Source organism: Oryctolagus cuniculus, chromosome 7 (genome assembly GCF_964237555.1).
Source record: "Oryctolagus cuniculus chromosome 7, mOryCun1.1, whole genome shotgun sequence".
NCBI classification, from domain to species: Eukaryota; Metazoa; Chordata; class Mammalia; order Lagomorpha; family Leporidae; genus Oryctolagus; species Oryctolagus cuniculus.
Genome location: NC_091438.1, coordinates 71,173,220 through 71,185,976, shown reverse-complemented (window position 1 = coordinate 71,185,976; position 12,757 = coordinate 71,173,220). Strand labels below are relative to the sequence as shown.

The window sequence follows — 12,757 nt, the reverse complement described above, 5'->3', positions numbered from 1 at the left end:
CTAGGCGGGGGTGACTGCCATAGAGGTGTCGCTGCTGGGCGGACCTGCAGGGAAGGGATACCTGTGTGAGTGAGTGTGGGTCTAGTTCCCCAGGCCTCCTGTGGTGCATGTGTGCACAGAGTCCGTCCCTCAGTGCCCCAGAAGGGCCATGACGCCCACACTTCGGGATTTGTGTCTCCAACCTGTCCACTGTATATCTAGAACTCTGTGAGCTGTTGGTAAGATTTCAGGTGCACACAGCTACGCCCAGACCATGTGAGGACCCTAGGTGTTTAGAGGATTGGGATTATTGATTGCTGTTATCACCTCCGCCCCACCCTTATCTTATTATAATTACTCTGGTGTTCACTGCCTGCTTCTAAAATTGGCTCTGCATCCTTAGGTGTCAATCATTAACCTACTGGTCCTCTTTCATGATAAATATATTGTATATATATATACACACACACACACACACACAAGTATACACCTTTAAATGCATATATGTTGTGTATATACTATATTGATGTGCACATATACATTTTTATATATTTTAAATACATGACATCATCTGATTTTACATGATTTGTGTCTGTGCATTTCTTCTGTGCTTAATAGCATTACAGTTAAACAATTCACATGCATATGTATTCATAATCAATCTCTAACTTACTGAATGCAGTATTTGAGGGAAGGATAATTTATGGGAGGGTTATAAAGATTGACAAGTACAGTGATTCCATACACTGTAATCCATTGCATCAGGAAGACATTTTAAAACAAGAGGTTTATTAAATTACAGGTAGAGAAGAGATTAATACATAGGTTTCAGGAAATCATATGGCATTAAGGGTCAAGCTATGTTCTGTGTAATGAGAGTCCAGGTTGCATAGAGAATTATTAGGCTTTTGCTGAATTATGAATCTCCTTCCTTGCCTGTCTTTTCAGCCAAATATGGAGGTTTAGCAATTCCAAGTACAGATACTAGATTTGGTATTTGATGACTGTAAAGCTTATTTGGGTGAGCAATAGTCTTTGCCTTGAAATTTGGAGGAAGGGACATGGTCAGACTGTTCTAATAGGTAACAGTATATATGAAAGTTTTTTTAGGCATCATAAATTTTGAAAATGATTTGTTTTAAGAAAGATGTATGTGACTTGCATACATCGCAGAGAAATGATGGGTAACCCTTTCTACGTAATCCATGTTTATTTAAAATAGTTTCTTGATTCGTTTATGGTACTTCCTCTGCTCACAAGAGATTTTGAGACCGTGATGTAGGCAATTTTTGTCAAAAGATAATGAAGAGCTTTCTCAAGAAAAATGTGGGCTGGGGATTCTATGATGAATAGAGTGAAGGAATAGAAAGATGGGATACCTGCCTTCAAATTCACTCTGTCAGGCCACTTGTCGCATTACTAATCCACTGTAGTTTTCAAGTAAACAGCTTCATTCAAGTCTGGCTCCATTACATTTGTTTAGAAGAAATCAGTGAATTGTTAGGTTTGACCCCTAGAAGGGTAGGAAGGCACACACCTGAGGTCAGCTGGAGGCAGATTATGTGTGGATTGTAGCTGAATGTCTTCAAGGGAAATATTTTCACAAAACAGGATGTAAAACAGAAAATTAAAGGTGGGCCTTTTAAGAATCCGCATGTGCATTTTTGCGGTAACTTTAACAGGTGTACGTGTTCCATAATCTAGAATTCTAAAAGTAAAAGCACTTCACAATGCATTTTGAGTTGTGTCTCTAAGAGTACAGAGCTCACAAATATTACTTCTTTTCCATGAGTGGAAATAGCCCAAATTCATTATTTTCACTTTGACTCTCTGAAATTCCTTAGGAGGGCAAACTCTAGAACAATTATGTGCAGACAGTTTAGAGTTAGGATGAGTATTTGTGATACTATATCTTGGGAGTGACCAACTTCAAAGGGAGAACTACAAAATTGGATTGCAAATTATCCCTCTGAAACTTAAATGCATGATAAACCAATAAAGAGTTTCCAGAGAATGGGAGAAGGCATTAATACACGAATTATTTAAAGAGGTTGACAGGACGTACTACCAAGCTCCATTGAAACGACTCATTTTGAAGCTGGTGAGAATGAGCTTTACATCTCCTTTGGAGGATCAATACACATAGCTTGAATTAACATAATGACATTTTGCTTTACAAAATAGCTTCCTCAGACCTAAGTAATTAGAATGAGAGAGTAAAACATGAATGAATATTCTTCCATCACATATCAGACAAAATAATATATATCAGTCCATTTCTGTTACATTGGATAACAACTTATGTCGCATAAAGAAACTAAAAGGACCAGACCTTGAGAAAAAGTCGCTGGTTCTCCAGTGACACCACAGATGACTTAAATTGTCTATCTTCAAGGCATCCAAGGAGTTTTAAACTATTATTCATGGTAGGTATAAGAAACTAAGAGTCTTTAGTTGGAAACTGAGGAAGGAGAAATGTTCCCATAGACCAGAGGGGATAGAATCAAGTTAGACTGAATTATGGCAAGAAAATTATGATACATTTCGGGGAAAACCTGAACCTTGAGACATATTGACGTGGTTCAAATGCCACCAATACCGCAAATTACTTGGATAATTCTAGCCATGCTACTTTTCCCAGTTTCTTCATATATTAATCACATAAGCTAAATATAAATACATGCATATCCATATATAATAGAAAGTATTAAGCACATCACTTAAGATATAGAATACATTATGAGGCTAAAACATCATGCTGAGAGAAGCTAGGTACTTTCTTGTAACTGGAAATGGATTATTCCAGGCGAGGTTTAGGGATCAAGTCCTGACCAGGTTTAGCTGAGAGTTCCAGAAAAATCCTCCTCCTCCCAAATTTCCAGAATGGCTTGTATTCCTGATTTCCTGGAATGGACCTGTATTCACAGACATGAATAGGAAGAGTGGCATGCTATTTAGGTTGTGCCATGATAATGGCAAGCATTTCTGAAGCACTTCATATGTACTATGAGTAAAGCTAAATGCTTTCCATGAACCATCCTGTTCAACCTTCAGAGATTCTTTTTAGGAAAGAGGCCATCATTATCTATTTTGTGCAAAACAAATGGGAAGTCAATCCCCTCAAGCAGAATGGGAGGCAGACTGGGGTGGTCACTCAGATACCCAGCTCTCCAACGTGGCAGTAACTGTCTCCCTCAACTTGCTGATATAGGATACATTGCTTCCTGTGGTTTCTCACTGGTAAAAATAGACATGGGTGATAACACAAGGACATATTGGCAAAGGTGATACAACATTCCCTGGCAACAAACCAGCTTCCTCAGCCCTCGGCCACTGCAAGTTTCTAAGAACCAGAAGCATGCAGACTGGTATCCTCTCCATGCTGATTTGGTTAGCAGTGAGTGCCCCTCAGCAAATGCCCATAGCCAGCAAAAATGTGAGCACATGGACAGTCCATCTGCAGTGTCAAGTGTCTTTCATTATATCCCTGTGAGCACTAAGCTGTTCAGCCACTAACGTCAAGTAAGCTTGTCCCAGTTCACCATCAAATCTGATGTTGAACAAAACATTAACTTAGCAGGTTGAATTCTTTTTCTTACATCTTTGGTTTATGCTTCTATTTGTAATTGACAGTAATAGTACAAGGTAATTTGAAAAATGCCTGATCTCCAGTAGAACACCTTATCTTTTGAATAAGCTTGATAATTCAGTTCCACACTGTTCAATTCCAGAAAAGAAAGATCATTTTGTGAAAGGAACTCTCCAACAGACATATCCAGAGTCTGATTATGTTGAACAGAAAAGACAGTTAAAAGGTTTGCTCCACCAAAGAAACAGTTTTCTCTTGCTTTTAAGCTCCAGTGTTCTCCAAGTCACAGATGTATCACTTACAGTGGCAATTGCACCAGCAGCAGACCTAGAATCAACAAAAGGTTGTTCACATGTTATAGCCCAATGTTACGGGTGCTAAGGCAGGATGTCTTAGTGCCTAACACATTTACCTTACTCAGAGCATTGTAATGATCCCACCAATACATGGACTTGTGATTTTGTTCTTATTGGCGGTTCTGCTCAAGATCAGTTTACTACATAATGTAAACAAATGATAAATTATTTTTAAATGAATAAAAGACAAATTCTTAATATAAAATACATTTTAAAGTTTATTTTCAATAAACATTCTGCTTTGTGACATACATTTTTGCTACTAATTTTAATGCTAAACTTATGGAGAGAGAAGAATTATGTTTGACCTATATAGAAGATATTTTTGACAGATTTAGATACTGGTAAGAGTTTGAAACCTCTTGCTTTTCACACAAAAGCTGGTTCACACACACACAGGCACATACACACATCTGTGTGTATATAAGAGTAAGAATATCAAATTTCACTCTAGAAAGCATAAACTTACAGTCTGAAATGTTAAAAACTAAGAAAATTTAAAACTCAAAACTCTAAAGACTAAGAAAACTTAAAACTCAAAAGAATTAAAAGTATACTTTCATTTGAATTGTGTACTTAGCAATTGGTATGTTGCAGGATTTTGTTAATTCAGCCTCATTACTATATTGCACCCCCTATCTAGACTGTATTTGGGAGTAAAAGTCATTGCTACTCTGTTGCCTTCTACCTAGGGGAGTTCAAAAGCCTTTGAACAAAGACCCTCTGGTTAGTTAATCTGAAACCCATGACATGACACTGTGATGTCTTGACAAAACCTTAATATGATTTTAGGTTTTTTCCCCATTGGAAAGAGTCCATACATTCTTAATTGCAACAATATTATTTCACAAGATTTTCTTCTATCTCATGTTCTTTAGGAAAATTATATAACTCATTTTACCTTGCTGAGAAATATAGCTAACATATTCTCTTCTACTTAAGCATTAACATCGGTAGAACATTACAAAATCACGTTTCTAAATTGCATGTACCAAAATAATAGCTGTAGATTTTCCCTTTTCTAGAATGTACAGGAAGATAATTTGCTCAAAAAAGTGCTCTGAACCCTGCCAAATGAGATGAGCTGGCAAATCTTTCCTCCTCTTTTAGAGTCATAATGCACAAAAGAAAAAGTAAATACAGAAGATGATAAATTCCTAAGTTTCGGGAATAGAGTTAAATGAGGACATCTCTACAAAGACCAAGATTGAATGTAGAGCCCACTATTAGTGAACACATTCTGTCCTAGGAACCATCTCTATCTTACTGTGTCTCTGTTGCCAAGTCAAAAAAAAATGTTCTGTGACTTTTTTCTAATGGGGAAGAAATGTCATTTATTTCTGCCAACTTCAAAAGGATTTTAATAATAATGTTATTATAGTAATAATAGTCAAATAGTTAATTTCAAGTCTCCTTTATATGACACATCTAGTGCATTTATTATCTTTATTCCTGGGAACCACCCTACCCAGATGTATTATTATGCTTTTTTTTTTTAAATTCAGCTATCTATAACTCAAAGAGCTAAATATTCTTTACCAGAGACATACAGGATTTCAACCAGGGATTCAAGATTTAAGTACTTGCCCATTCTGCTTTTGAGTTATAATTACATGCTGCCTCACTTGTTCTTCCATTGACAAAACTAAACTTAATGAGGAGTGGAATGGAGAGAGCTGTCTTCACCAGGAATTGATCAGATTCATGGTTTCTGGAAATACGTACCTTGAAGAAATCTGGTTTGGGCTCTGACTGAAGAAGTTTCCTTTACATTCAGCTTCTTAATTTGGTTTCATTGGTGCTGTTTCTTACTTAAAGGTAATAGATTTAATTCTGACCTGAGAGACTTAAATATACAGTAACTGTCCACTTACAAAGAAGCTTTCTTTGGTCAAGCACAAATGGCGCCTTGTTGTCTCCTGTGCAGATTAACCAGGAGCTGTGGGTAGGATAAGAGTAAAGACTTGAGTGAACTAAAGTTTATTAAAGTAGAATCTATAGGTCTTTGAAAATGACAGAATATCAAAAAGAGAATATTAACAAGATAATAGAAACAAAGAGACCATACCAAGGAGAATTAGAAGAAAAATCATGAGAAAATTGAATGTAGGAGTGAGTGCCTCTGAGTGTAATAGACCCAATCTGTGGGAAACACATTAAGACCCCTTTAGCAACTTGCATTGTGTATGCTGGCATGTTAAATAAACAGAATTTGAGACACAATTATTGCAGTTAAGGTTTGGAATGTATCATGAATCTTACAGCCTAGGCAATTTCTTCTTGTTGTTTTTTAAGATTCATTTATTAATGTGAAAGTCAGAGAGAGAGGGAGCAACAGAAAGAGGTCTTCCAGATGCTGGTTCACTCCCCAAACCGCTGCAATGGCCAGGGCTGAGCCAGGCTAAAGCCAGGAGCCAGAAGTTTCATCCAGGTCTCTCACTTGAGCAGCAGGGACCCAAGTACTTGGCCCACCTTCTGCTGCTTTTCCCAGGCCATTAGCAGGGAGCTGGATTGGAGGTGGAGCAGCCGGGAATTGAACCGACATCCAATATGGGATGTGGACATCACAGGCAGCAGCTTTACTGGCTGTACTACATCACAGGTATCAACATAGGGCATTTCTTATGCAATATCTTTCAAAAAAAATGAAGAAAAAAAGTCTTAATTCTGGGAATAAATATAATGAAATTATGTGATCCAAGAACATTTTATCTGACTCTTCTATTTCAAGATGGAACATTATGGCTTGAAAGAGTTATCTGGGTTACCTAAAGACACACCATAGTTAATATCAGATCAGGAATAGAATCAAAGTCTCCTGACTCATGTTCTAGTGCTCTTTCCTAATTATTACTATTTCTAGAATTCCTTATATTAGAAAGTTCCCCTCTGGATTATAACAGTTAAAATACAGGTCATTCTAACTCTACATATGAACTGATTGTATTAACGGTTTTGTGTTAACTTACAGATTTCGTGACACAACATTGCTTTAAACATATTAAATAATTATCAGTGGACTTTTCCAAAATTGTTAGAATCTTGATGATAGCTAAATTTTGGAAATCATATTTTTCTTCTTGTAGCCTGATTTCTCACCTGTAATTTCACAACTACTTCTTTTGACATGAAACCTCTGGCATACAGGAAAGAGAATACAGTGGAAGGAATAAGAATACACTTTACATCATTAGCTAGAAAAATGATTTGAAACTATATTTTAATAGGAATTTTATAGGTATTATCTCATTTGATAGTTTGAAATGCAGCTGATAAGTAAATACGAACGCTGTTTAACAAATAAAGTAACTGGGACTCAGAGAAGTCTAAGAACTTGTCTAAAACCCAAGTAGAGCTTCTTTTCCATCTTGGTCATTAAAAACTAAAAAAGCTTCTAGTGAAGTAGTGAAATGTCTACTTATCAGCATCCTTAACATCTCGTCTTGTTGTGATTTCCTCGAAAATCAATTAGCTGAGAAATATGTTTGTGTCAGCTATAGAATGGAGTAATGTCTTCATAGTCAAGTGGATTTTGGAGTGCAGATACCAAGGATAGAAACACTAATTTTGTCATAAATAATGTTGAGTTGTTTTGCTGTCACTAATTAGATTCTGAACCAATTGCCATTTGGATCCACTGCTGTTTGACTAATTTTAAATCACAAAATAATGTCAGTCAACATGGAAGAGGATAATGACTATCTTAGTGCTATAACAAATGACTTCAATATACTCTAAAAATGCCATTAGACCTTTAGGCATAAATTGGAGATAAGAGGGATAGTGGTAGTTAAAATTATTGTGCTTGTGGAATAGAAATGCTTACATTTAGAAGAATATTGTTTGGGAGTTTTAACAGTGGAAATATATGTGGATGTGTTATATACAATGTAATGCTCTCACCAAAAGTCTGCACTGTGGGATTGTTAGAGGTACATTTTAATTTAAAAATCTTGAAGCAAGATTCAGAATCTGTGACCTTATGCATATGGTGTAAAAGAGAACAATCTTAACATTACTAAGTGTTCTACAAAAGGGGTGCCAAAATGAAATTCCAGAGTGTAACCTGTACTTTTATAAACATTTATTCATTGAAAAATAATTATTGATTGCTTATTATGAGCCTTTAGGTGAAATTGATGGGAACAATATTGAGCCATTACCAACATACTTCTTAATTTCCAGCAGAATCCCACTAAATTTTTGCTGAATGAATGGAATAAAGCAGGAATAGTAATACATACCTAATTTTTTTTCTGTAGCTATGTTTTATCAGCTGGTGGAGACATTTTTATTTGTAAAGTAAGTGATGATGAATGTCCCATCAGAGACATTGCTGTGCCTCATGGATTAACAATTGAAGATTGTGGCATTTGGCCAGAGCTTAAATGAAGCTCTAATGTTGGTGATTCCTTGAAATGGGCAGGGAGTTTGGTTAAAATAATCCATCAGTGATAGCATTGCCTATTCCTCCATTATATTGAGCCACCTGCTACAGACTTTTACATGATACCAGGTTAAAATCCAATCTCTAAGGTCTATATGAGTCCTTGTTTCTCAAGTGCATTTATGTTTTCTTTAATCCAGGGAATGTTTATAGATTGATTAAGATTTGAGACTTCTAATAAAGATATCATCAAAACAAATAACTTGCAGTTTTAATTATCACTGAAAATTTTTTTCAGTTACATAAACTGCACGTGGCACCATTTCTTTGTGAGTGACTGTGGTAAACAAACTAATAATGCATTTTTACTCGTATAAATGAATATAGCATTTTTTTTTTAAAGAAACCTAGCCTACTTACTATCATTTCTTTCTTGGACAAGTATCGTACTTCCTTAAAGCTTCTGTTTCCTTGTTTGAAAATGATGAAACTACTGTGGTTGGATTAGGATGTTTACGGTCCTTTAATTATGTACAAGTTACATAATGTGACTAACAAATTCTAAAGTGAAATCAGTAAGTGAGTTTTCCTTTCCCTATTCACAGAGACTTACCCTCCAACTTGTCTGACGTAAACTTTCTTTTGGCTTCAGATATTAGGATATTCCCTGGATAGGGATTTGTTTTCCTGGTTTCATTTGTTTTGTTGGTATAACACATTCAGGTATATTTTATAAAATGTACTTATAGAGCTACTTATTATAATATATAAACAAATCCTTATTAGAATGCCTGCTCAGATTTTATTGATACACACACACATCCACAAAATCCAAACCACTTGCTTTAATTACCTTTACTTACCCTAGTCAGTAGAAAAATTCACATTTATGGAGGTCATTCCAAATACTCATGTAACACTCCATCAGAAGTGCTTACTCCAGATGTTGGTAGGCCCATGCTCTGTGACACCTGCCATTCTCCTCTTTCCAAAGTTCTGTGGTACTCTCTAGAAACTTGTCAATATCAGGAACCATCCAGTGCAAAATAAGCATCCTTCTATGCTTCAATTTAGCCATCTGTGAAATAAGGAATCTTATGTTTTCCAAAAATCAATGCAAAAGTCAAGTGATACCCCAATATTTGGGAATAAGTGACTTCACATAGTATATTACTGTGAGAGTCTTGGGAAGTTTGTATTTGAGACGTATACTCTAATTCTTTAGATATACTCTTGGGTGTTTTACACCCTGGGTTATGACACAGAAATGTTTATATTATAGCAATTGATATCTGAATGAATTAATAAACTATGGGGAACATTTAACTGTGAAAATTTTGGCATAAGATTTCATGGGAAAATATTAAGAAACATGGACAGCAATCCGTTGTAAACTATAAACCATAAACAGATGAACTTTTCAAATCCTTCCACTCTAAGGTTTCTATCTTACAGTTGAATTTATGTGTATGAATAAAAACTATTTGATGATGGTGAATTCTTTGATAGTTAAGTTTCAGACTATGTGATCATTTCATGGATAATATTGGTCTTAGTGACTTTATAGATGATTGGAATAGGAAATAATTAAGAAAGAATTCCTTCAGTTTTAAACTCCAGCTTCTGGAACAATGCAAACAGCAAGGAGCAGATTGTGGAGTCCTAAAGCATTTGCAATTCGTTAATTGTTGGGTTGGTTAATACATCTGGACAAGTGATATAAATAGGGAGATAGAGCCTTGACTGAATTTCAGCTTTGGCTTTGGCCTTGGTCTCAGTCTTCTGTGGCTAATACTGGAGGCTAAGTTTCTTTACAGTTCTTAGAGAAACTGGTAAGCATTCAGTGCCCAGATAAATGCTCCAAAATAACCCAGAAGGGCCAAGTGCTTGTTCCTTAGAAGATGCCTGTCCTATTGCCCACCTGATTTAATAAGTTCTGTCTCTTGACTCCACCTCTACCCCTGCAACTTTCCTAAATATTGCAGTGGTCAGAGCAAAAGAGAAATGGAGAGGGCTCTATAGGAATCTCATAGGAGAAGATCCCCAAAACACAAAGACTTCAGTAAGCTATGCCTCGGTTCCTTGCGTGGCTATTTTGTTTCTTCATTTTCCAGGCCTTGTTAAAGAATGACAGAGAAGACAGCAGCCACCAATCTAGGCAGCAGCCATTTACTCTAACAGAGGGGCAGAGCCTGAGCTTGGGGAGTAAGCTAGAAACTTCCCCTCTGCAACAGCAACAGAGGACTGCTTAGCTCCAAGTACCTGATGGTTGGGTTGCTAAAATCACAGGCTGTTCAAAGCTTGGCATATGGCCAGAGCTTAAATGAAGCTCTAATGTTGGTGATTCCTTGAAATGGGCAGGGAGTTTGGTTGAAACAATCCATCAGTGATAGCATTGCCTACTCCTCTATTATATGGAGCCACCTGCTACAGACTTTTACATGATACCAGGTTAAAGTCCAAGTTACTTTAAGGGCATCGAAATGACATTTACTTTTGGTCCAACCTATCTGCTTCCCAGGTTGTCTGTGTTGTTCAAGCAATTCATCAGTCTTTAGATTTTTTCTTCTGTCTTTAGTAACAATTTTCAGAATTTTTCAACAGATGTGTTTATATCCCATGCTACATTCATTTTGTTTGTATAGATTGTTCATCTGATTTTTTGATGTAACTCACAGTGAAACACACAATATCACCCTGCCTAATCATATTCAGTATAGCTTTAGGGCATTGGAAAATAAAAGATGCATTATCAGTGCCCCATAATTGAATTTCAATTTCTCTTTCTTGTGCAACAATCCCTTTTAAGGATAAACACCTTTAGTAAGACCTTTGGTGACACAGGAAAATCTTAATTTTGAAAGAACACTAATAGTGTGCATCCAAGAGAAATCCCTTCTCTGGATAATTAATAGGTCAAGTAAAATTTATCAAGTACATAGCAGACATTCAATAGGGGTTTGTTAAATAAATAGACTAATAACTGCATAATAGGATTTTCCTACTGCTAAAGTAAAATGACAGTGATTAACTGATACTCCATTTTAGTAAATGATATATAGGTAATTAATTTCAAAGCACTAAAGGTCAATAATTCAGCTGTTCCAATGTATAAAAATTTAAGATTATATATCACTTTTATATATCAAAGACAGGGCTTTGCTTCCTTTATGCCATAATATCAAAAATACAGAAATTTTAATTCTCATTCACTTCATATTATTTTAATGATACTTTTCCTTTATTCCTATTATTTAATAGTAAATATATTGCATTGAAGAGTACTGGGTATTTCCTTTTTAGACTTATTCTGGTGAATATCTACTTGCCTTCTCTATGTTAAAATTTCAACTTCTCAAAATGTTATCTAGAGTATATGAAGTCATGGAAAAAATACACGCAAAATGTCATTAAGTATAAAGGGTAGAATGTCATTCACAAGGAGTCTTGAAAACATTTCATGAACAATTCCATACTTTAATAAAATTGTGCACAGATTTGAAAATTTTTTTGTGCTGGAATAAACTTACTTTAAGCATTTTTCCATGAGGTTTTGAAGTACTCTTGCATAAAGCAAGTTAGTCTCCTTATTTATTTATTTTTGCAGTTTTTCAATGGCTTTGGGAAGGCATAGATCAGTGGTAGAGATTTCTAGGAAAATCCAGTATATAAAAAGATTACAAATATGAACTCAGGAGTCAGCTGACATTCTATATGAATCAGGAAATTTCTCTGCACCTCTGTTCTGTCACCTGAAAGACACTGATAGTAATGGTGCCTTCTTCAAAGAAAGAGTAATGTGAAAATGAGTTCAAATGTGTAAATTCCTTTACACAGTACCCTGCAAACATTAGTAACATTAAATTACTATTAGAACCCATATTTGTAAAAGTCAATTTTATGTTGTAAAGCAACAGAAAGTACACTTGGAAGACAGGGTTTGAAAGTAATTTATTCAGTCATTGAAATACAGGTCCCCAGCCTCAGGTTTTAGTCTCCAATTTGGTTTAAAAAACAAAATACTCTCCACAGCAATGCATACAATTCACTGCCTAATTATGTAAGAGGAACACATTTTCAGTACTTGAGGTTAAGGCTGATGACTGCAAAGCCTACCACCCTAAGCCTAATGCCAGATCAATATTCAGGTTAAAAAAAAAAAAAAAAACAGCTACCTATCATTACCTTAGACTTTACTATCAGATCATTGAATGATTTAATTGGTCATTTTACAGTTGTGTAGACATAGAAGAATAGGGTTTTCCTGTTAGATGTATCATATATTTTGATCTAGAAGCTTTTCTCTATTGATTACCATTGCCATTTAGAGGATCCTATTTAAGTTTTTTTATGTTGTTTTTTTTAATTTTTTTTATTTATTTTTATTTTTTTGACAGGCAGAGTGGACAGTGAGAGAGAGAGAGAGAGACAGAGAGAAAGGTCTTC

The 12,757-nt window shown here is 35.5% G+C and overlaps 1 protein-coding gene across 2 annotated transcripts in view; it reads left to right on the top strand.

Annotated features, from left to right (window-relative positions):
- PLPPR4 (phospholipid phosphatase related 4) overlaps positions 1 to 12,757 on the top strand; it is a 52,807-nt gene that overhangs the window by 550 nt on the left and 39,500 nt on the right. The window lies entirely within an intron of this gene.